Raw genomic sequence first — 25286 nt, 5'->3', positions numbered from 1 at the left:
TACATCACCTGGGGCTCATCACAACAAGTGCACTCCTTAACTGGAATCACTTATTTCACACACATCCTTCCCCCCCCCCCCCCCCCCCCCCCCCCCGTAACCATCAGTTTGTTCTCTATGTTAAGGGTCTGTTTCTTGGTTTTCCTCTTTTTCCCCTATGTTTATGTTTTATTTCTTAAATTCCACATATGAGTGAAATCACGCGGTATTTGTCTTTCTCTGACAGACTTTTTTCGCTTGGTATTATAGTCTCTAGCTCCAACGATGTTGCAAATGGCAAGATTTCACTCTTTTCTATGGTTGAGTAATATTCCATTATATATATGTTATGTATTTTATGTATGTATAACATTCCATTATATATAATAAGCATTTTATGTGACTAATGCTTATTTAATCATCACAATAATCTTATGAATTAGGCATAGATATTTTAGACATACTACAGATGAGAAAATGAGACTTAGGGGAGAATAAATAACTTGCACAAAGTCATGCGGTAAATGGATGAGATCGAATTCAAACAGTAGTCTATCTCCAAAGTCGGTGATCTTCATGTTGGACTATCTGCTTCCATCATATACAGCCCAGATATGTTCATAGGTGTTTAGTTTTTTCACTCATTGCCTTCCAGGTATTTTCTAACTCTTCCCCTTTATAGCAGTGGATCCTATAACTGATTGTGCTTTCCCAAACCAAAATCCTGCTTCTTACCCTTTCCAGTGCTCATCAAGCAGCAAGAATAATTGGTCAAGTTTGGGTAGAATCAAAGGAAAATTTGGTCTTCCCACTTTAAGTTCCTATTTGCAATGCTCCAGCTCCTTCTGCTCTGGTATTATGTAAAAGGGAACATAAAATTAAAATGAGAAGCAATGGGTTTAGAGGGGAAGGAAACTCCATTCTGCTGCTTCTGTCCCCAGTCCTACCCAATCCTCATGCCATCGCCTACACTTCTACTGAAACACTTCCACTATAAATTATGTGTTAAAGAGAAAAGAAAGGAGAAAGAATGAGAAAAGGAAATAATGTGGAAAATGAGGTTAAGTACCAATTCGCTTTTTCTTCCAACTCTAGCAGCCAAATTCTCCTAACTACCACATTCATTTATCCCTTATATAAATAAACATTTCTACTGAAATAGATACTTACAAAAATACACAAATCACAAATGCACACTTTGATGGATTTTCACAAAAATGAACACACATTTGTAATAACTACCCACAACCACAAACAGAACATTATCAATAATACTTGTGGTTTTAACTTGCATTTTTCTGGTGACTAATGAGGTAAAATACCTTCTCATGTGTCCAATAGTCATTTCGATATCTTACTTAATGAGATGACTCTTAAAGGCTTGCTTGTTTTTTATTGTGTTGTTTTTTCTTATTAATTTGTAAGGTGTTCTAAATATTCTTAATATAATCTTTTATCAGTTATATGTATGGCAAATATTTTCTCCTTGAGTTGCCTTTGAATAAATACTGTCTTTGAGGAACTGGATTTTTTTTAAATTTTAATGTTTTATTTGTATGTAATTTAAAAAACAGACTTTATGTAACCCACAAAATTTTAATGTAATATAATTTGTCAATACTTTCCCTAATGGTTAGTATATTTGTGTTCTGCTGAAGAAATCTGTTGCTGCTACAAAGTTATGAAGGTATTCTCTTATGTTATCTTCCAGAAGCTATATTTTCTCTCATATGAATTTATATCTACAATCCACCAGGAAGTGATTTTTGTGTGGTAGTGTGAATTATGTTTTAACAATCATTTTTTTCTTCTAAATATACAGTTAACCCAGAATTATTTATTGAAAAGCTCATCTTTTCTTTACAGCACTGAGTCATATTTGTCCTAAGTCAAGTGTTGGTATAAAGAAGAATCTATTTCTAAACTTTCTATTTTGCTCTCTTGGTTTGTCTATCCAAGTGCCAATACCATGTACCTTATATTAATGTAGCAATGGAGTCTTCAAACCTTATTCTTCTGCAAGATTGTTTTGGCTATTTACATTCCTATTAATGTTAAATCTTGATTGTCAACTTTATAAAAACAAAGTACCTGCTGGAATTTGTACAGGAGTTCGTTAAACAGATAAATCAATTTGCAGAAAATTGAAATCTTTAAATACTGAATCTTGCAATCCAAAAATATGGTATAACTTCTGATTATTTTAAGTTGTGTTAGTATTTCTCACAATATTTTATTGGGTTTTGTGTTGATAATATCACATATTTTGTTATATTTCCTAGGTATTTGATTTTTTGATGTTATTCTAAGTGTTATTAGTTTTATCTTCTAATTGGTGGTACATATAAATGCCTTTAATTTTCTTTAAATTGCCCTTCTGTGCAAAGACATTCCTAAATTCTCTTACTGATTTTGATGATTAAGCTGTATATACTTTTGGATTTTTATATATTATTATATAAACTGAATTAGTTTTATTTCTTCATTTTCTACTCTTAAACATTTTCTTTCTTTCCCTCCTCCCTCCCTCCCTTCCTTTTTTCTTTTGTTTTTATCTTTCCTGTACTAGTAGGGACCTTCAATATAATGATGAATATAAGATGTTATAGAATACACCTTACCTTATTCCCAGTCTTAAGAGGATAGCTTTAAACACGATAGCATTAGTATGAGGCTTGCTGTAGGTATTGTTTTATAAATACCCTGTATCATATAAATAAATTTTCTTCTAATTATAGTTTGCTGCTATATTTTAATCATGGTGCTAACCTCAAATGTTTGTGGTTTGTTTTGCATCTATTGAGTTCATCATATGATATTTCTTCTTTATTCTGTTAACATGGTGAATTATTTTAATTTTAGAATATTTAAAGCAACCTTGCTTTTTGGAATAAATGTAACTTCATTATAATATTCTTTTAATAGACATTTGAATTTGAATTGCTCAGATTTTTCCAGGCTGTACATTATGTTTATGAAAGATATTAGCTTGTAAATTTCCGTCTTATAATGAACTAACCATTTGTTATCAAGCTTTAATTGGCCTTGAAAAGTGATTTGAGAACAGTTACTTATGTTTTGCTTTTGTTTTTGTTTCTCTGGACTAGTTTGTATAGATGGTTGCTATTTTTCTTAAAATGTTTGGAAGAAATCACTATGAAGTTGTCTGGTTCTTACATTTCTTTGAAATTTTTTGAAAGATTTTAGTTCCCATTTCAATTTGTTGAATTGATTTTCTAATTCTTTTTATGGCTGTTTTGAAAAATAGCTAATTTTCTTGAATTTTTTTTCTGACTTAAGAAAACTTATTTATACAAAGTTGTTTATATTATCCTTTTATTTTTTATAATAAAATCTGTAAAAGAAATCCATCTTTCTGTTTCTGATGTTAGTAATTAGTACCTTCTATAATTGTAATATATATACTTTTTACATGCTTTATACTATATATATAGTTTCAAATACTCGTTGTATATAGAAAAGCAACTTTGTGTAATGGCCTTGTATTCTGTGACCTTTTTATACTCATTAATTTTAATAATTTTTTGATCAATTCTTTGACATTTTTTATATAGAAAATCATGCCATCTGTGAACAAAGACAATTTTATTTCTTCCTGTTCAATCTGTATATATTATTTCATTTTATTATCTTACTACAATAACTAGGATTTCCACTATGATGTTGAATAGGAGAGGTGAGAAAGGGCATCTTTGTCTTATTCCTGATCTCAGGGGGAAGGTATCTAAATCTCAATCATAAGTATGATGCTAGTATTTCTGTAAATGTTCTTTATTAAATTGAGGAATTTCCCCTCTATTTCCAGTTTGGTGAGGGTGTTTATCATGAATTGGTGTTAGATTTTGTCAAATGCTTTTTCTGCAACAATTAATGTAATCATATGGTTTTTCATCTTAAGCCTGTTGGTATAGTGGATTGTACCAATTGATTTTTTAATGTTTAACTATCCTTGCATACCTAAAATAAATCCCATTTGGTCGTTTTTATACATTATTGGGTTTAGTTTTCCAATATTTTGCTGAGGATTTTGGCATCTATGTTCATGAAAGATATTGATATGATTTTCCTTTCTTGTGATGTCTTTATCTAGTTTTAGCATTGGGCAAATGTTGGCATCATAGGATGATTTAAGAAATACTCACTCTCTTTACTTGAAAAGATTGTGAAGAATTGGTATCATTTCTTTTTTTTCCCTTTAAATATTTGTTAGAATTCACCAGTGAAATAATCTAGGACAGGTGTTTATTGTTTTTTTTTTTGAAAGGTAATTATCTATTCAGTTTATTTAATAGACATAGAAATACTCATTTGCTTCTCCTTATGTGGGTTTTGGTAGTGTGTGTCTTGCAAGGAATTTGTTCATTTCATTAATTTATTAAATTTATATGCATAGAATTTTTCATAGTATTCCTTTTTTATGCCTTTATTGTCCATGAGACCAATAGTGATGACTTCTTTCTCATTTTTCATATTGATACTGTGTGTCTTCTCCCCACCCCCTTCCTGGTTAGCTTGGCTAGAGTTTTATCAGTTTTATTAATCTTTTCAAAGAATCAGATTTTGGGTTCCTTGGTTTTATCTAATGTTTCCTTTATATTCAATAGTTTCTGTTTTTATTTATATTGTTTCTTTTTTTCTGCTTGCCTGAGGCTAAATTTCTCTCTTTCTCTGGTTTCCTAAGGTGGTAGCTTATATTATTGACTTTAGACCATTCTGATTTTCTGATACATGCATTTCATGCTATAAATTTCCCTGTAAACATGCTTTCACTGCATCCCACAAATTTTGATAAGTTGTATTTTCATTTAGTTCAAAATATTTTTAATGCCTCTAGAGACTTATTCTCTGACCCATTTGTTATTTAGAAGTATGTTTATTTAATCTCAAAATATTTGATATTTTTCTTATTATGGATTTATAATATAATTTTATTGTCATCTGAGAACATATTTTGTATGACTTTTATTCTTTTAAATTTACTAAGGTGTATTTCATGGCCTAGAATGTGGTCCATATTAATGATGTTCCATGTGTGCTTGACAAAAATGTATATTCTGCTCTTATTGAATGGAATATTCTATAATGTCAGATCAAGTTGACTGAGAGTGCTGTTCAGATCAACTGGGTCCTTATTGATTTTCTGCCCATGGGATCTATCTTACTGAATGAGGGGTGTGGAAGTCTCCAACTATATCAGTGGATTTGTATTTCTCCTTTCAGTTCTGTTTGTTTTCCCTCATGTATTTTGATGCTCTGTTGTTAGGTGTATCACATTAAAGATTGTTACGTTTTGTCAGAGACTAACCCTTTTACCATTATGTAGTGTTCCTCTTTATCCCTGATAATTATTCTTGTCCTAAGATCTGCTTTGTCTGAAATTAATAGAGATGCCAACTTTCTTTTGATTAGTGTTAGCAAGATATGTTATACTTAGCCCTTTACCTTTAACTTACAATAGTTCTTATACATAAAGTGTGTTTCTAGTAACAACATACAGATGGGTCTCCATATTTTTTTACATATATTCTGACAATCTCTATCTTTTAATTGGTGTTCTTAAACCATTCATATTTAAAGTAATATTGATATACCTGGGTAAATATTTGTCATAATTGGAACTATTTTCTTTTTGTTGCATTCATTCTTTTTTTTCCTCTTTTTTCTGCCTTTTTAATCTTAATTGAGCATTTTATATGATTCCATTTTCTCTCTTCTATTAGTATATCTATTATACTTCTTTTAGAATTTTTGAGCGGTTGCCATGGAGTTTGTAACCAATTGCAATTGGTTTTTAACCAACTTAATTCTGCCTCCAAATAGCACTGTATGGCTTCAAGTATAGTGTGATAACTTACAAACCTTACAAAAGAGTACTCCAATTATTCCCTCTCATTTCTTGTGACATTGCTGCCATTGATTTTATTTATTCACAGGTTATATTGTCCAATACCTTGTTATATTATTATTCTTACTTTAACAAAGATTTTTTTATAAATCAATTACAAATAAGAAAAATAAAAACATTATTTTACCTTTAATTTATTCTTTCTCTGACATTCATTCTTTCTTTATGTAGAGTTGAAATTTTTGTCTATATCATTTTCTTTCTCCTGAAGAACATCTTTTAACATATCTTCCAGTACATTTCAATTCCCTGTTTCCCATACACTATGAGGCAAGCACTATTCTTCTATCAGAGATGAATTCTCTCAGATTTCCCTCTGAGAACATTGTTATTTCACCTTCACTTTTGTAGAATAATTTTACTGGATATAGAATTTTAGGTTGGTTATTTTTTCTTTCAACACTTAAATTTTTTCACTACGCTCCTTTTTTGCTTGCATGGTTTCTGAAGAGATTTGCTATATTTCTTATCCTTGTTCCTTGTAGGAAATGCCCCCCCACCCAGCTTCATCTGAGATTTTTTCTTTTTTCTTTTTTTTTTTAATGGTATGTTATGTAGAACCATTTATGTTTCTACAGTTGCTATTTTAAAAGCCCAAATATTTTGGCAATATTTACTGATACACCTTATATACAATATGAGGTAAGCACTATTTTTATGGCCATCTTACATTCAAAGAGGCATTAAGAGTTAGTAAGTGATTTGGTAATCTTCAGATCTAATGCTCTTCATTATTATGCCATACTGGTTCTCACCAATAGCATAATCTCTCTACTGAAATAGTTTAGTAACAGCATATGCTGAATGGCCAGTCTTATCAAATCAAGTTCTTCCCTTTCACTGTGCTGCCTTCTTCTTACCTCCTGGATTTCAGCTTTGAGCTTCTTCTAGATTCTCCTCCTTGAAGCCAATAAGAAATCAATGCTGGGTAGTTTGTAGTTACCGTTAACACTGTCTTATTACATGGGTTGCATGTCTAAAAACAAAAAATAATATACATTTTCTTAACTACTTGTAACAAAATTGTAATTATAATTACTACTTTAGTAATGTTAATAATGTTAGGTTCCACACACGTAATGTTGTATCAATATGTTAACATAGAATATTTTCCATTTAAAGGATATTCAGGTCTAATTTACCTATAAGAAAAACTTACACAATAGAAATACTACTTGTTATGTATTCTTACAATTAATGACCCAATATCCTACTGTCTAGTAAATGAAAAAATGGCATGAAAATTCAAATTTTCCAAAGAGATCCATCAGTAATATATAATTTCATTTATTAAATTTTCCCGTGACTAATGTGAATTTGTAGTTGTAACATTTGTTTTTACATATTACTTGACAAGAAGGCCATATGAGGTCATCCTCCATGCTGGAATCTTTAGTTCTGATCTGGAATATTGCATTTTATCCCCTCCCAGAGATTCTCAGGCTTCAGAAAGATTCTTTAAGATGTTTCTCTATGGAAAGAATGTCTTTCTTCCTATAAAATACAAAATATGTTCTTTCATTTTAAATTATTTTAACTGACTATCATGGTAGAATTTTTTATGAATCTTGTTTTCTGGTTTATGCCAATGACATTCATGCTTGAGTTACCGTGACTCTTAATCAGTAGTCTTTTGTGAACAAATAAAAGAGAAGGGACACCCAGAACGTATTCCTTCTTCCCAGTTCCTGTGCATTAATATTGCATATAATTGTTTTACTCAGCTAAATACTTAGCTAAATTTGGTAGTTTGGATATTTGTTTTTAAAATTAAGACTATGATAGACATGTAATGAATAATTTTATATTTATCTTTGAGAATTCAAAATATATGAGCTAAAAGAGAAAAGTAATATTTGCAAGAAAATTTTACTACCCACCTCCTAACTGCCCATTCCAGCTCTTGGTATATTTCAGGTCTGAGAGTTTCTCTTTAATTCCAAAGAAGAAGATAAAGAAGGAGTTAGAGATTAGAATTGAATGTCTAACAGACAACATCAGGTCTTCAGTATCATATGATACATCCATCAAAGATAGAAACCAAACACAGTCAACTTATGTGTTTAGGTTAGTATAGGGAAAGAGATCACTGCTTTTAAATTCTTATATATAGAAGGAAAATGTACAGTGGTAAAATGGAGATGGGAATCATTTGTGAAGAAAGTGCTAGAAGTTAAGTAGTATTTATATTTTATAGTCAATATTGAAAGATGACCACCAATTTCTCCTCTCTCTCAACCACATTTCCTATCAAAAGAAGCATTTGTGTCTCCTCTCCTTGTATCTGGGCTGGCCTTTGATTGACAAGAGTGCAACCAAGAAGAGGCATTAAGAGACCGTCAGCTTCTGCTTCTTTATTCTTGAAATATTCACCTTCTGAGAGGGGGTACTCCTTCTCAGAAACCAGCCACATAGAGAGATCATATGGAGGAAAACTTAAGAGACCTTCCTGCCAGTAGTTCTCTCTGCCAACAGCTAGCAAGAACTGCCAGCCATGTGAGGGAGCCACTTTGGATGTTGCAGCCCAGTCAAGCCCTCAGATGACTACAGACCTGATTGACATCATGTGGAACAGATAAACCATCCAGCTGAGTCCAATCAACTTACAGAATGGTGAGGGAATGTTAGGTCACTACATTTTGGGGTAGGTTGCTATGCAGCAATAGATAATTAAAACATATGTAATGGAAACAGTTGATTAGTTGTAAAACTGGTAAACAGAAGTCAGTATGGAAGTAAACATATTAAGCTGAGGAGGACAAATGAAATTTCAGATAAATACCTGGCTAACATATTTATGCTAGTTAAACAAAATAGCTTCTTAGGGGACACAGATGTTTTTCATTTTATGTATTTGAAAGTAAAGGAGAAACCTTTTGGAAGGCAGCCTCTTCATAGTGCCATTTTGTACTTAATGTGGAAAGAAAAATAGGAGCATTTAGTGACTTCATAAAAGTCAAAGTTTCCTTGAAAATTTTATGTTGTTTAAAAGAAAGAGCAAAAAGAAGCACAAAAAAATCTTAAATATGTTATTTTAAAAATATTTTTTTCAAAAGTTTACTGAAGGTGATTAACATAACATAATAAAAAATAAATTAAAAAAAGAAGTAAAATACAAACATCTAAAAATAAAGTTTACTTAAAAATATTGTGGGGTAGGAAAGAAAATGGAATGTAATTGTGGCTAAAAAATGTCACTTTCAGTAACAGAAGTGAAACAAAGTTTTAGGACATTACCATGTCCCCTTTGTTCTCATAATCCTTTTTCATATATGTTGTGGAAGTTATCACACTCAATTTTATTTTTTTTATTTTTTTTAAAGATTTTATTTATTTATTCATGAGAGACAGAGGGACAGAGAGAGAGAGAGAAGCAGAGGGAGAAGCAGGCTTCCCGCTGAGCAGGGAGCCTGATGCGGGACTCGATCCCAGGACCCCGGGATCATGACCTGAGCCGAAGGCAGACGCTCAACCATCTGAGCCACCCAGGCGCCCCTATCACACTCAATTTTAATTCAGTTTGCTTATACATCTGTCTCATGTCACTAAACCATAAAAATATCCAGGGTAGATATTTGTCCAATTTATATTTATAAACTAGGTTAATATAGACATTAATGGATATTTGTTTAGTGAATGAATGAATGATTTAATATAAACTACTAAACATGTAAAATTATTTGTGAAATGCAAAATCAACCAATTAGCAGAAGCATGCCCTTTGTCCAAGTAGCCTATGTTATGGGGTGTTCTAATCCTCTTGGCCTGACATTCAAAGAAAGCCAGAAAAACCCTCTTTTAGAGAGCCCAGGAGGCTGACTATAACATGTAAGAAAGAATGCATGTTTAAAACAAACAAACAAACAAACAAACAAACAGTAAATGTATATTCTGAAACCTAAAGTTTATAACACCTCTTCAAGTTGCAAACAAATTATTTATCAATATCTTCCAGTCATTTTAGGTCATTAAGGGCAACTATCTGTTAAGCATTTTGTCTGGATATGTGAATGTGATATTTAATGGTCTCTGCTCTGAAAAAGCCATAGTACATTGAGCAAGACTGATACATAAGGAGAAGGGAGGGGGAAAAGTAGGCAAAGTTTTCTAAGTGCCTATATGTACAAAGGATTACTCCAAAGTTCTCTGATTTTATTATCCTTTTTAAAACTCACACATTGGGAATAGTTTTATTCTCATTTGTAGATAAAAAATTAGGGTGAGATGCAAATCAAAACCACACTGAGATATCACTTCATGCTAGTCAGAATGGTTAGTATCAAAAAGACAAGAAAGAACAAGTGTTGGTGAGAATGTGAAAAACTGTTGGGAATATAAATTGGTGCAACCACTGTGGAAAACAGTATGAAGTTTCCTCAAAAAGTTAAAACATAGAAATACCAGATGATTCAGTAATTCCAGACAATATATGGAAGCAGCACAAGTATCTATCAGTAGATAAATGGATAAAGAAGACGTGGTGTGTGTGTGTGTGTGTGTGTGTGTGTGTGTGTGTGTGTGTCATGGAATATTACTCGGTCATAGAAAAGAATGAGGTATTGCCATTTGCAACAATATAGATGGACCTAGAGGGTATTATACTAAGTGAAATAAGTCAGACAGAGAAAGATAAATACCATAGGATGCCACTTATATGTGAAATCTAAAAAATGAAATAAATGAACAAACAGAAAAACAGAGTCTTAAATACAGAAAATAAACTGGTGGTTGCCAGAGAGGAGGGAGGTGGGGGAATGTATGAAATCGGTGAAGGGGATTAAGAGGCAGAAAAAAATAGGATGAGAGATATTTAGTAACTTGTTCAAAGCAGGATAGTAAAAGTCAATACTTAGAAATCCATTCCGTTTTACTCTTTCTAACTCTGAACCTTTAAATCCCAATACAATGAATTGAAGGTATTGATAAAGTCTATGTGAGGTACTCTCAGGGCAGGATCAAAACTCCCCTGGAAGGAAGAGCTCTGCGTACATGAGATGCTATGAGAAGGCTCCCACTGTATGTGCATCCCTATTCTCTACTGCTCTTTACTGGTGTAGCTATTCTGCATAGTGCGGATGGTAAGGGGCATTGCAATTCTGGTAAATGTGGTAGATGTGCAACTTTGGAGAAGTTACTTAGTTTATCAGAACTTCTTTTTTCCTGTTCATAAAGTAAGAATAACAACATGTACCTGCTAGAGCTATTATAAGGAAACACAATGAGATGTTTGTTAATCATGTAATACAATATCTGGTGTAAATACTCTCTTAGCTAATGGTGGGAATTAGTCTAATGAATCTTTCACTGTGGCTATTCTGTTCTGTGATTGATATTTTGGTTCAGCATGTGTTCATAGGATGCTTTCCTAGACATTCAAGATTTTGGCAGATGTCCTTAGATACTCTTGCTAAAATAGGGGGAATAATGGAGTACATTTTATGACCTGACAAGTAATTACAACCCTTAAACTTTAGACCATATCTCCAAGAATGAGGTATTAAATGTCCTTTGGAGACTCAGTCCCATACTTTATAATGTTTTTCTTTGACATTTGGAGAGAGAGGAAATCACTCAGTCCACTTCATGGAGCAATTTCCCCCCAGCCTTCTCTGGTAGTTGCTTTTGGCTGTGGCTTTAGTGAAGCAAGCAGCACTGGGCTCAATTTGCAGACATGAAAACTAATCCCTAAACAAATATTCTCATAGAATTTAAAAAATAGAGTATTGAATCAGGAATCTTTAGGGCCTATCTACTGGTTCATACTTTTACTAAGTCCCTGAATCCGAACAGAAATAGTTAATTTTCAGAAAGCTGTAAATAATAAAAAAATAAAATGCAGTGCTTATTTCCACCCCAATCCTAGCCTCATCCCAGCCAAAGCTGGATCTAGAATATTTAAAGTGTGAGTGTCTGCCTTCCATTCTCCTCAGGCAGCAGGACAAGGAGGGAGGTCAGAGCTCAGAATCCTGACTCCAGATAACACCGGAGGCATGGGAAAAATAAAAGAAAAGACATGAATTCATTAAAGAATAACAGCCAGTGCAGGCACTTACCAAGTGAATTGGGAAGGAAATTTCTTAGAAAGCCTTAAGAATGTGAAGGAAAAGGAGCAGTTAATCTGAAATACAAAATTGAAAGGCAAGGCAGATGCATGATTCTAGTCTTCCAGATAAGATTCCTTGTGGAATTCAAAAGCATCTAAAGGAAACAAGACAATTGGCTGCTGGGCTCAATAAGTAAACACAGTGTTGGTTGACACAGTGAAGATGTTTATTAGAAAAGTTAATGCAATGTCAGGGCAGAAGATCAATGTTTAACCTGATTTCATTGCAATCTTTGGCCTGCCTTGGAATACAGAATGGAAAATTAGCAAACTAGAAAAAGGAAAATGTAAGAGACTTTTTCATAAGCAAACTGTCAAATCATGGACACTGATATTTGTGATAATAAAAAGAAGTCAAGAGTTATCTACATTTTTAGTTAATGCATGTCCCTTACATTGTATATTCACATGTATTTTGTTAATGTGAAAATATATTAAAATTTTTACTTGCCTCAATATCCAGGTGAAGTCACAGAATTTTAGAGATTCACTATGTTTGTCCTCTGATTTTATAAATTAAACCCTAAGGAACAGAGCTGTCTCATGACTTTCCGAGGTTACTCAGCCAGGTAGAAGTATGATCAGTGAAATGCACTGACTCCCATTTTACAGGTGAAGAAAGGCGCATGAGACCAGTAGAAAGACTGTTGCCTATGCCATGACTCCAGACCTGTGTTACTATCGGGGGAAGCTGTGCTTGATGTATGAGGCATTCTCACTGTAAAAATACCTTTAGAATTCTTTGATACAAAATCCTCGGCAGGTGTCGTTTAACTAATCCTCATCATTCTGTAAACAAAATAAAAATCATTCTTCATGGCATAGAAATAAAAATACATAATTGCTGGACTCAGAGATGTGTTAAAACAGTTTTTTGATGCCCTCACATGACCTCTAGCTTCCCTTTTAATTTGGCAATTTGGGTAATACCTAATGGAGTTCTTGCAGTCTTTTCCTATAGCGATTATTAAAGGTGATATTTCAGTCTATATTTAAGAAATTCTCACTGGAAAAGGAAACTGAGAAATGATTTCTTTTCATTGGATTATATTTCAGAAAGAGAAACACTCAGAAAAAAAAATGCTGTGTGTTTACTGGGCATGAGGAAGCCTGTTAATGGCCCTGGGGAGAGAGAGTGAAGCATGTTTTCCTTCCAGCAGCAAAGGGATGACCTCACAGAGGCTCTGCTGCAGAGCTGGCCTGTGGAACTCACTCCTGTCAGAGGCACGATTAGTACAAACCCCCAGCACAGCTGTTCATGGAGGGTGACCAATTTAAAAACAAGGAGACAGCCAATTAATTACATTGTCAGCAATAAATATAACAATGGGCTGTGGTGGGAATCCAATCCCGTGATGTGTCCAGACAGCCATCTGTATGTTGGTCCTTCCCCATCCACTTGGCACTGGATGCTGTAGCATCGGTTCTGACGAGTGGCTTAGCAGTCAGGTGGTGGCTAGGAACCGCCTCTCCTCCTCTGGGAGGCCGTCTACATTAAGTTTCACTCCTTCCAGGGGAATCAACTTTGAGTGCATGTTGGGAATTCAGCAACAGCCCTGGCCCTAATCATAAATCAGATCATTCGTTCAGTCTTGTTTTTTTCATTTGCTAACATTTATTGAAAGACTTCTGTTTTCCAGGCACACAACAGAAAAGTAAATATATCAGGAGAGCTGAGCACATCTATATAGCAGAAATTAATGTACATTAACATCGCAACACTAGTGATTTTCTGTGTATTTCATGGCCAAGGCACTGGATGGTTTACCCTCAGGCAAATACCTTTTTATGACCCATGTGGACAGTTAAAGTTACTGAGATCTTTTTTCCCAATTGTTTTTGCCCCTCCTTCTTTGAATCCTTTGAGTTTTGATGGTGGTTATTAAAAAATATTAAAAAAGAAAGGCAGCACAGAAAAGTCATGTAACGTTTGTCTACTTAAGAAAAATGAAATCTGTTACTTGATGTTATTGATTAACATCTGATCTATTATCCCTTTAGCCAAAGATGATGAATTGCTGATTTGAGGACCATATGTTAATTTCAACTAGATTTCATCAAATTCCAGAGGAATATCACTCTAGTCCTGCTTCTTAGTATCAGAGAATACTTTAGAATCAGTTGGATCTTATTCTTATTCGTGCTCAGAGAAGAGCATTTAGCCTAGGATGGAAACAGCTGAAGAGCTTTGAACAAATATTACGTCTTCTCTTTCTTCTTCCCTTTGTATTGTCATTCTTTTTCTATTGCTCTATTTTGATCTTTTTCCCCCATTGCTAACCAGATCTAGTCTCATCCCTACTTCCTATCCATAAATATGAAGTATAGGTGTTTTAAATGAATAATGCTTAAAGTTTCTTGCTCTTAATTTTAAAAAGTGGGTGTGATAAATGTTCTATATTTGTCTCTTGCTAGAGGTTTTTTATTTAACAGATCAGAGCTTTAAAAAAAAAAAAAGAAGCAGGAAGAGAAGAATAGGGATTTCAGTAAATCTACCTTAGTCCATTTGTTCCATTTTGCCTCAAATAGGTTTTATGATGAGTTGGCATTTTAAAATAAATATCCTATTACTCTGATGAGAGGAAGAGAACACACTGACATGTGATTTGAAGCAAAATGTAGATTTGGATAGAAAATGAGTTTTGATGATATTATAGTAACTGTCTTATTCTTTGAATATTCTTTTCTGGGAAGAAAGAAAATAAAAATAACCTTTCCTTTCTTTCCTCCTTCCTTCTCTTACTCTGTCTCTGTCTCTCCATCCTTTCTTCCCTTCCTTCCTTTTTTTTTTCATCTTTAAGTACCTAATACATGTCAAGACTGAGCTACAGGCTGGTGAAGAGGGACTGGTGAACGCACATAGCCTATGCCCTCGGAGACCTTATCATACAGTTGGGAAGATTGACAAGTCAAAAAGCAATTTCAATTCCTTGTTTAAGTGCCCTCAACTAGGATTTCATAAAAGCTCTTTTATAAAGGAGGTGCCTAACCTAGACTTGGTAGTGTCCTCTAAGTAGAAATCTGAAGATTGATGAAGCATTAGTTAGGTAAATAGAGATGTGAATTATTTTAGGGCATTGGAAACATTGAATAAGGCCACAGAGCAAAGAGAGAACACAGGACCTTCAAGATAACTTTTTCCTGTCACCTTCCCTCAACCTAATTATGGAAAATCCTGTGGGTAAGAGGGGTGCATGTGCATGTGTGCATGCATGCATCTGTGTGTTTGTTTAGAAGATCATAAAGAGAATTATACTTGTCTGGGGAATGTGGAATTGTCTTAGAATTCAGCTTAGAAATTTCTGGAGAGGAGAAAGAAACAGTTACTATATGGATAATAAATATAATAAAAGCTACTATTTATTGGATGCTTTAAATTGTGACAATCACTTTGCTAAATGATTTACTTTATTGAATTTAAATTAATTTAGGAAGAGGCTATTATTATTATTGTCATTATTATTATTATTTGGTTTATAAGCAAAGAACTTAAAGTTTTGAGGGTTTAAGCAACTTGCCCAAGGTGCCATAAATAATGAGAGTTTGAGGCTATTTCCAAATCCATCTGTTTGATTTGATAATCCACCCTTTTAAGAAAACCTTATACTGCCTCATGAAAATGTCATAAAGTAAAGATCAAAAAGAACAAAAACAGAGACACTATACTCAGGAGGAAGAGCATGACAGTAGTAGTACGGTATTTCCCCAGCATCTGCTACATGTAAAGTGCTATGCAGTACACTTTGGCAAAACATGAAATAATTATACTTCTTGCATAATTCTTACATAATTACTATTCTTATGTAATATCTTATGTAGTTGTTTCTTATATAGTTATATAATATTTTTATATAATAATGACCTCATTATTATATAAATATCTCTAATATTTTGTAATTTAGACATGGAAACACAAATATATACATAAAATGAATTCATAATACCAAGTAGCAATGATCATAAATAACATTTAATTGTGATTTGCAATTTCTAAAATCATTTTCACGTAAATAAATTATTTGAGTTTCACAAAAGTAGGTAAGATGGTTATATCAATCAATTTGGGCTGAAACAAGGCTATGTAATAACCCCTAAATCTTAGTGGTTTACAGCTACAAACATTTTTCTCTTGACCTTTGATCTGCAGGTGGGTTTTGGTTTCCTGATCTTGTCTGGGCTTGCCTAGCTTTGCCGGGGGGGGGGGGGGGGGGGGCGGTGGTCATGTTTGACTCCAGGCCTCTAGTTAGGTTTAGTTCTACATAAATATGTCATTCTGAGGCCCAGGATAACGAAGTAGTGGCTTCCTGGGGCATGCTATCCTTAAAGTGGATCATAGGAGCGCAAGGGCAAATGCAACCATGAAAGCACATCTAAAGCATTTGCTCATGTCATATCTCTTAACCTTCCATCAGCTAAATCAAGTCACACGGCCAAAGCCAACATCAGTGGGAAAAAGAAGTGTATTCTACCCACAGTGGAAGGCACTACAAAGTTGCAAGGCAAAGGGTGTAGATGTGTCATCCTACTATAGGGAAGAAAAGAAATGACAGCAATAATCCCATTTGCAAATGAGAACAGAATCCCTAAGGATTTAAGGGACCTGCTCATGATGACACAGTTCATACGTAGAGGAGCTGAGATTCAGCTCTTTGTCTTAGAATTCTGACTTTTGTTTGCTTTGCTGTGACACAAAATTGCTCTAAAAAGAGAAAGTGATTACTTAAGGCCAAGGAGTCTGAAAATTTTTTGGAGAGATGAGACTTGATAGAGAATCCCAGTTTGGAAGACAAATTGTATGGTCACTTTAGGCTTTGACAAAAGATAGGGATAAGAAGTGTGTTTCAGGAGGCAACTGGGTGGCTCAGTTGGTTAAGCGACTGCCTTCGGCTCAGGTCATGATCCTGGAGTCTTGGGATCAAGCCCCACATCGGGGTCCCTGCTCCTCCGGGAGCCTGCTTCTCTCTCTCCTTCCGCCTGCCGTTCCCCCTGCCTGTGCTCTCTCTCTCTCTGTGTCAAATAAATAAATAAAATCTTAAAAAAAAAAAAAGAAAGGTGTTTCATTGAAGTAGGACCTTGTGCATAATTCCTGAAAGGGGGAAAAATACACATGGTATGTTCAAATGCCATGAAAAGACTAGTTTGTTTGGTGTGGAAGCTACAAGTTGGAGAATGTTTGGACCAATTTGTTGGTTGCCAGACAAAGAAGATGGGGCTTATTTTCATAGTGAGCAGAAAGCCATTGAAAATACTGGAGCAAGATGGTGACAGTATTACCAGTGGTGATTTAGAAAGAAATGTAGGACAAATTGAATTTAAGAAAAGTATGGGGTAAGGGAGTCAGTGATTAAGCAAATTCATTTGTCTGGATATAATGTCATGATAGTCTAGACCAAATTGAAGAGAATGGACTATAAGGGACAGGTATTAGAGTTGTAATAAGAGAAGAGTATGAAACACCTATATGGAAATGTGGAGAAGTCAATTGGATATACGGAATTGGACTCGAGGGAGAGGTCTATGTTTGAGGTATAAATTTGAGAATGTAGTCTTGCCATTTACTGCGTGACTTTAGACAAGTTATGTAACCACTTTGAACTTTAGTTTTTTTATTAAAAAAAATGGAGAAGAGAGCCACACTTCGATGCACCAGTGAGTACCCACTCTTCCAAAAAATAAAAAGGTTAGCCATGATTATTCATTTGTACATTAAGCAAACTCTTATTGAATTCCTACTACATTATTGGCACTGGAGTATTTTGTCTAAGAAATACAGTGTTCATTAGAAACAGGTCTACTTTTAGGAGCTTATAGTCTAGTAGGAGAAATACATTTAATAAGCCAAAACAAATGACACAGAAACACAGAGAAACATTGTTGAATTTTGAGGTGGAAGTTATTTCCACTTGTAGGAAGCATTTGGAAAGCAAATGATCTGGGCCCTAGGGAATTACTAGTATTTGGATATATATACAAAGATGATGGGAAGAACACATTTAGCAGAAGGACAGAAATAATAACAACAACCTCTAACTTTTACCTTTATATCCTAACAAAGCTTATCTTGTGGGTCTATGAAGAGAGTAAGTGAGAAATAAGCTTAAGAGTGAGATCAGTGAGAGCCTCAGTGCTTTAAATATTAGGCTGTGGGACATAAAGAAGTCACACTGAGAGATCTGAGGGAAGAAGAAGAAATGACATGATCAGAGAAGTGTATTATTTAGAAATATTTTAACCATATTTTAAATGAGTTAGTGTAAAAGGAGACTTCAGTTAGGAAGCCCTTGTAATAAATCTAAAGAGAAATTGTTAGGACCCGTACCGGTATATAATAGGCAATGAGAATGGAAAGAAGAAAGCGGGTGAGGGAAATATTAAAAATATAGATTCAAAATTACTGAGAAAGTGGTTGGGTTGGAATGCAAGGGGCTTGGAGCAAGGGAAATGAAACAATCATTGAGAGAGCCAGGATGATGAAGGGAGTTAGAGCAGAACACGGAGCAGAGCTTAGGGACGAAAAGAAGATGCGAGTGAATCTTTCTGTGGTTGTTTCAAGGATAAATAGGTTTAAAATATAGCAGTTTATCTATTGTGTTCATTAGGCTTATCATGAACCCATCTTTAGTCTTAGAGATATTTCTGGATCTGGGGACGGTGCTTGTGATCAATACCTATTTTTTAAATACTCCTACCTCCCTCCACTTTTTGTCACAGTAAATGTTTCACTTGACCTTGATATTCCATAAAGAGAACATTTTTTGAAGTTAACATTCTAGGGTATTGAAAACAGTTCTTCATAATTTTCTCTTTTTATTAATTCACCCAAAGCTAAGGTCATTCCCCTTGGAGTGAATTAGACTTTTTTTTTTTTTTTTTTTACTATAGTTGATACACAATGTTACATTCATTTCAGTTGAAACCTGAACTTAATTAAACTTCCAGCTTTCATTTAGAGATGAGGGTTCAGAACCTGCACCAGCTCCACTGCACCGGTATGGTAAATGTTGGTAATCTACTTTATGACAATGCAAAGTAACAGGAGGGCAATGTTGCATCTTGGGGACACTTTACCCCTAGTTAATATTAATTGGTTGTTTATGAAGTGTCCCTCGCTATAATAGGTAACACTGGGAATTTTATGGTTTAGGAAAAACCTGATCTCTGCTCCTATTTTTTTTTTAATCTAAACCATCTAAAGGAATAGATTCTAGCCTATGGAAGGGGGCTCTGATTCTTTTACTAAAATATTTAACCTTACAGAAGTTACTGGATATTCTCAAGAGGAGAAGAGCACAGAGTAGTGCCTTTGTAGCTTCTGGACTCTCCCAAAAGTTAATATTTCCAGGTTGTGTCCTTTTATTTTGTCCAGTTTTCTTTTTTCACTTATATCCAACAGGAAGGCATCCTACTGCCTACTACTCTGTTAGAACTTGGCCAAGATGTTAGCCCAGTTGTAGCTTCTTCTTGGTTAGGTGTGTTCCTTAGGAGCTGTACCCATCGATGTCTACCCCATCCCTTTCTACCCCTAACATAAGCCTCTTTCCCAAAACCGTGGGCAGTGGCATTGTGAAGGTCTTCATCTAAAGCTCCATCTAAACAACCGACGTTCCTGTAAAAGATGCCATGATGCTATAGATGTCTCTATGGATGGACTCTTCTCTTAAGTCTCCTACTTCTTTCTTAAGTGATACATATTCTTAGCTCCAACTATAATCCTTCTCTCAGGGCAGACTTTCCCATTTCTTGCATGCTGTAGCAAATTTAAGGCAGGAAGTATAGTATGGTGAAAAGAGATCAGGAGATCAGACCAGGTTTCTGGCTTTAAGATTTTTATTTTGGGTAAATTTCGATCTTCTAAGTCTTAGTGGTCCCATCTGTGAGACGAAAGGTTGAGTTAGATAATCTCTAAGGACCAAGGCTAGACCAAGACTTTGTGTCCCTCTTTGCCAAATGATTTGGCAGCCCTTCTAACTGATGATCTTCAAACAGTTGTTCAACATGCATTCAGTACAGCCAAGGTCAATAAAGTCAATATTGCAAGGATTTATTTTCCCCACTTGAGGTCCCTGTCTACATTGGAAACAATGAAATCAATTTCTATTTTCCCAGTTATACAAGGACTCTCTCCTTCTTGTTAACTGGCCCTCCAGTTCTTATGAACACTTGCCCAATTTCAGCACCATTTATAGATCAATGCTTAAGAGCACCCCTTAACAGAGCTCTGATAAGGCCCCTTTTGGTCACCGACAGGAGCCAAATTTAACCAGTGGTTCCCTGCCTTACCTATAGTTTCTTACCTAAAACACCCTCACTCTTCCTCTCCCCTCTTTACGCAAATGTTCCAATTTTTTTTTCTTCTATGGACAATTTTCCTTCAACCTGTCAAGACAGAATGTTCTCAATTCTGTGCTCCCACATGCTTCTTCACACCTCTTTGTAAAATTTATGTTATTGCTATAAGTTATTTGTTTATACATCTATCCTTGTTAATAAACTATGAACCTGAGGAGGCTAAAACCCTTTATCTGATTTTGTGGCTCATGTCCCTAGCTTAGAGCCTTTATTAATCAGTCAGCTAGTGAGAAAATTATGTTGTGCTGCATAATAAACCACCTCAAAACCCAACGGTTGTAATAATCCATACTTATTTTTTATTCATGCATCTGGGATCACTGGGAGAGCGCTGCTTTAGTCTGTAGGTCTGTGGGTTGGCTAGGGCACCTCTGTATCATATACCATATTCTGAGGCCCACTGGATGAAGGGACAGTGGTTATTCTTTTCACAGCAATGGCAGAAGAATAGCACAATTCGAGGTCCTATGTAAGTCATGATCATTATCTTCTATTGTCCAAAGCAAGACACATGGCTAAGTTCAAAGTCAGTGGGCATAAAAAAAAATCCTTCTCTCACACGGAGGACATGAAAACAATGAGGATGCATAATAAAGAATCAAGACCAAAAATTCAACCTACCATAGTACTTGACAATATGTTGTTGAAAGAATGCATATACATGAATAAATTTCAAAATTAAGAATGATTCGACAAGGATAGAGTTTAGTAAGTGGGGAAAGATGAGGGCAAAGTGCTAATCTGAGCTGCAAGTTGTACTACTGTTTGAGATTGTTCACTGATTAATAAAATAGAAGCCAAATGACATGACCCAGCCATGCCCACTGGCACCATGAGGCCCTAGAAGACTGCAGTCTCTGTGGTGATTCATTCCTTGATCTAGACCTAAGCTCAGGCATAAAAGAGTTTTTTTTGTTTTGTTTTGTTTTGTTTTGTTTTCATATCCTGAGAGCAACTGTCTACAAGGGGGAAAAAGAATGAAGTAAATCCTGTATCTTAAATAAGTGCCTGACACTGAGTGTAGGAAGTGATTCCACCCGACTATCACTATGCTCCTTAGTTTCCTGAGAGCCTCCCCTTCCAAATACAAATTCTCATTGGGATTAGTTAGCAAGAAATGATGCTTCTCTTTACTAAAGAAAACCTGATACTTAAACCCATAATTCTTTTCATTCTAAAACGGGAGAGTAGACATCAGGTCAGCACATAAACTGTAAGTTTGGATGGTGGAATAATGTCAGATAAAGGAAAGCCTGTTAATGAGGTAAAATGGCCAATTAGGGCTTTAGTATCTTACATGTCTATAGAAAGACCATGAGAACCTCTCAAGCAAAGAGTCACGTCATGGATGCATGAGGGTGAGGGTGAAGTCCTGTGTAAGCTTTTCAGAAATCAGTGTTCTGAGAGAGAGCAGGAAGAGCAAAAGGACTGGAGAATCCAGGAAGAATTAAACAGGAGGGAGCAGGCCAGGAAATCACCTCAGGGGGAATCTGGATCAAAGGTAGAAGAGGGGTGCAGGGAAGGAATACAAAGCTCCCCCGAAGTGCTCCTTGGCATTCTGCTGAGTTGTATGGAGGGCAGGGGACAGAGTAGCAGCTACTCCAATGGGAAGTGAAAGGAGCATCACCCAGGAAAGAGCACTATTCTTCCAAAGAATAATGGATGTGGGAGGCCCTGAATTGAAGAGTGCAGAAGTGGGATGCGAGACTTCACAGCTCAGAGACTAGGCCTCTGCGCTGCATGGCTTCAAAGCCTACAATAAGGTGTGCTACTTTAAAACCTGTGCCACTCAGCAGTGGGAAGCACGCTGGTGATTTTTCCTTCCCTGCACATAGTTTTTACATCAATATGCGCTGATATTCTCAAAAGTCACGAACCAAGGGAGGAAAGTAAAGCCGGAAAAGAAAAACACGAGGGAAGGCAGTAGACACCATAAATTTGTTTCCTTCTCTTCCCACCGTCTTTCTTCCTTTCTTGTTTGCAATTAAAAAAAAAAATAGCCATAGTATTTCTTCCCTTTCCCTCAGGATTTTGTAAAAAGTTATTTATAAATTATTGCAAAGCACTCAGAAAGGGTAAAGCACTTAAGAACATTGCAAACCAGGCCAGGCACAGCAAATTTGCTGAGTGTTGTGGGGGATTTCTGTAGGTTTTCAAGTCCCAGTGAGAATGTGAAAAGACCAGTATATTTTTCCTTTACCCGAACTTTGGGTTAGTATGTGCATAAATAAGTAAAGTAAGGCTATTTGACTTTTTTCCAGACAAAGGAATAGGAACTCAGAATTTCACCTATATACATTTTTATACCTCTACCTGCACATCTCTCTCAGCTTGTGTTTTTGAAGTGTATACTCTTGGGAGATGGGGTGGTGTGGAGAAATACAAAAAACAAAAACAATAATAAGTAAACAGCAAAACTACCCAAACAAACCTGTAAATTAACTTTACTTATCTCTGCTTATATTAATTTGTTAAGCAAATAAACAAAAAAGGCTGGATGAATGGGTAAGTATCAGATAGTCAGCAAACACATTCTGAATGCCATAAGTCTGTTCAGTACTGCTCTGGGCACCTTGGAACTGACCCAAATATAAAGCAAGACTATTTTCTTCACAGAGCTTACAACTCAATGGTAAAGAAGAATGAATACAAGTATGATGAAATGAAAAATACAAGAAAGTATGGTGTGGTACTCTCACGCCTGTGTGCACACATGTGCATGCATGTGTGTGTGTAACAAATTTCTGACACAAGACAGACATATAACTATTCATCTTTTCTAACAGTTCTAGTATAAAATGAAAGGCAAGAGATTCTTACATCAGCAAATTCTTTCCAAAGCCATTTCAGCCATGATATTTGAAGTAAGGATGACATAGATTATGGAGATGGGGATATGTGTGTGAGGTAACAATGGAAATCAAAACACCATATCAAAACAAAAATTGGTTAAGATTTTATAACTGAGTCATTTTCAATAGTGACCAGGCTTTGAGAGTGTGATGCTTTCCCACATTAATACTAAAGAAGGTCTAAGGAAAATTTTGTGTCTGCCTTGTCAGGCTTCTTAAAATGCTATTTGAAGTAGTATGGGTTGGTTTAAATAATTTCAAACTAGTCATTCCCCTTTATCTGGACTGTGTCAACTGCTCCAATATATGGAGACATACAGTGAGAAGTAAATGTTAAAAATAAAGCTTAAAGTAATTTTGGACCTGATCTCCCATCTTTCATGCCTCATATTGCCTCATTCATCTGCCTTTCTACCTGCTTTCTCTATCTCACACAAATGTCCTGTTTCATCAACATCTCCTGATTTATGGGCATCTTTATGTCCATGTCCTTGCTTTGTTGTTAATGCAAGTTCTTATACCTGGAATGCTCTCCCCTCCCAACCACATTCCTCAAGGATCAGCCCAGACAACAACCTCTTTATGAATCCCTTTCTGATGCATCCCTGCCACCCATTCTTCTGAGCAGAAGGGAATATGCTCTCCTCTGGGGTCCCCCAGCACTTTAAACGTATTTCCATTATACCAGTTACCAGATTGTGCCAAGTCTCTAAAATTAGTTGTTTACATAGTTTTGCCTACTCCCTAGACTTGAGTTCTTTGAGGGCGGGCACTCAAAGAACTCTGGTTTTTCCAGATTTGTATCCCTAGAACATATATAGTGTCTGGCTGTTAGCTGGGATACAATAAACAATAAAGGGATGAAAAATAAAGAATAGATTTAAAAATGAGATCTTATAGTCTACAGAGGAAAAAAGAAAGACAGGTCATCTCAGATTAGTATTCATACCCGTTTAGAAATTCACTTTCTATTTTAACATCTCTCTCTTTGAAACTTCAAGCTAAAAAAAAAGAATCTTTCTAGGTCATAGGACTGGCAGACTGGCTGTGACTGCCTTGATGTTTTCTGGAAGAGTTGATAGGCATGTACCTGTAAAAACATTGAAGAAAAGGCACAGGAAGGTGATTTTTCCATTAAGTGGAAGAGAAAATATAAATCTGTATAATACGTATTAATGTATATCTGCATATGGAAAAAATAAAAGCACAAAAACAATTCCTACCCAATAGTAGCCTTTGATTCAACATTTAATCTATCAATTAATTTTATTTACCCGGGGCCATTTAAATGCTTGTTCTCCAGGTCTTTGGCTTCTGTATCTTCTCTCTATGGCTGCTCAGATTTCGATAATTTCAGTATTTCTTATACATCAGAAGATAGGTGATGAGAGGAAAAAAACAGGAAATTTAAAAGTTAGTCAAATAGTTAGCCAATAAGATTTTTTTTCCCCATGGATTTAGTCCAGACAAATATTTGGAGTTTTAAATTGATTAAATAGGATGCTCTTGGTTTCATCATCTCTTTGGTAATAGGTATAATCTAAACAATAGTTAGGTGCTAATTTTACTTCTACAATTTTTAAAGTTAAGCACTTTTATATTTTACATTGAGTATAGACCCAGGTTTACTAGAAATACTGCATCTCTTGTTTGTTTGTTGGCATTTAAAAAATACTTCAAATTCAATTCCTGCTGGTCTGGTATGACACTTGGTCCCCTGTAGCAATAACTTTGGGGCTTCTCTGTGGTTGTATCAAACTTATACACCGTAACAACATATTAGGGGGTTTGTGGGGGAACCTTCTAATCTTGCATATGATTTTGTAATTCATCACACAGACATCCACTTTCCTGCCCACTTGGGCCCTTCAGTTCCAACTTCTGCTGCTTCTCTGCTTGGGGAACAAGACTCTTGGTCAAGGCTAGAGACCCCTGATTACCCACAGCTATTGCCCTCTGGGCCTTGCTGCCACCAGGGTACAGCCAGGAAGCTCCCCCAGGCCCTGGCCTGTCCAGGACAAGAGACCTCGCTTGTCCCCCACCCCCTCTCAATGTGGAGAATCCCTTTTAGGTTTGA

General features: G+C 35.3%; 1 long non-coding RNA gene across 1 annotated transcript; it reads right to left on the bottom strand.

The window, feature by feature from the left end:
• Window positions 1–578: 578 nt before the first annotated feature.
• On the bottom strand, window positions 579–24572 carry LOC141372640 (uncharacterized). Its single transcript, XR_012378001.1, has 4 exons — window positions 24484–24572; window positions 7786–7836; window positions 6766–6881; window positions 579–829 (listed from the first exon to the last, which is right to left on the bottom strand). It is a non-coding gene; the product is annotated as an uncharacterized lncRNA (long non-coding RNA).
• Window positions 24573–25286: the final 714 nt, after the last annotated feature.

Source organism: Callorhinus ursinus, unplaced genomic scaffold, assembly GCF_003265705.2.
Source record: "Callorhinus ursinus isolate GAN/ISIS: 27379988/994484 unplaced genomic scaffold, GSC_fseal_2.0 scaffold4, whole genome shotgun sequence".
In the NCBI taxonomy this organism is placed as follows: domain Eukaryota; kingdom Metazoa; phylum Chordata; class Mammalia; order Carnivora; family Otariidae; genus Callorhinus; species Callorhinus ursinus.
Note: the sequence above shows the minus strand (reverse complement) of the source record. Positions and strands in the feature narration are given on the sequence as shown.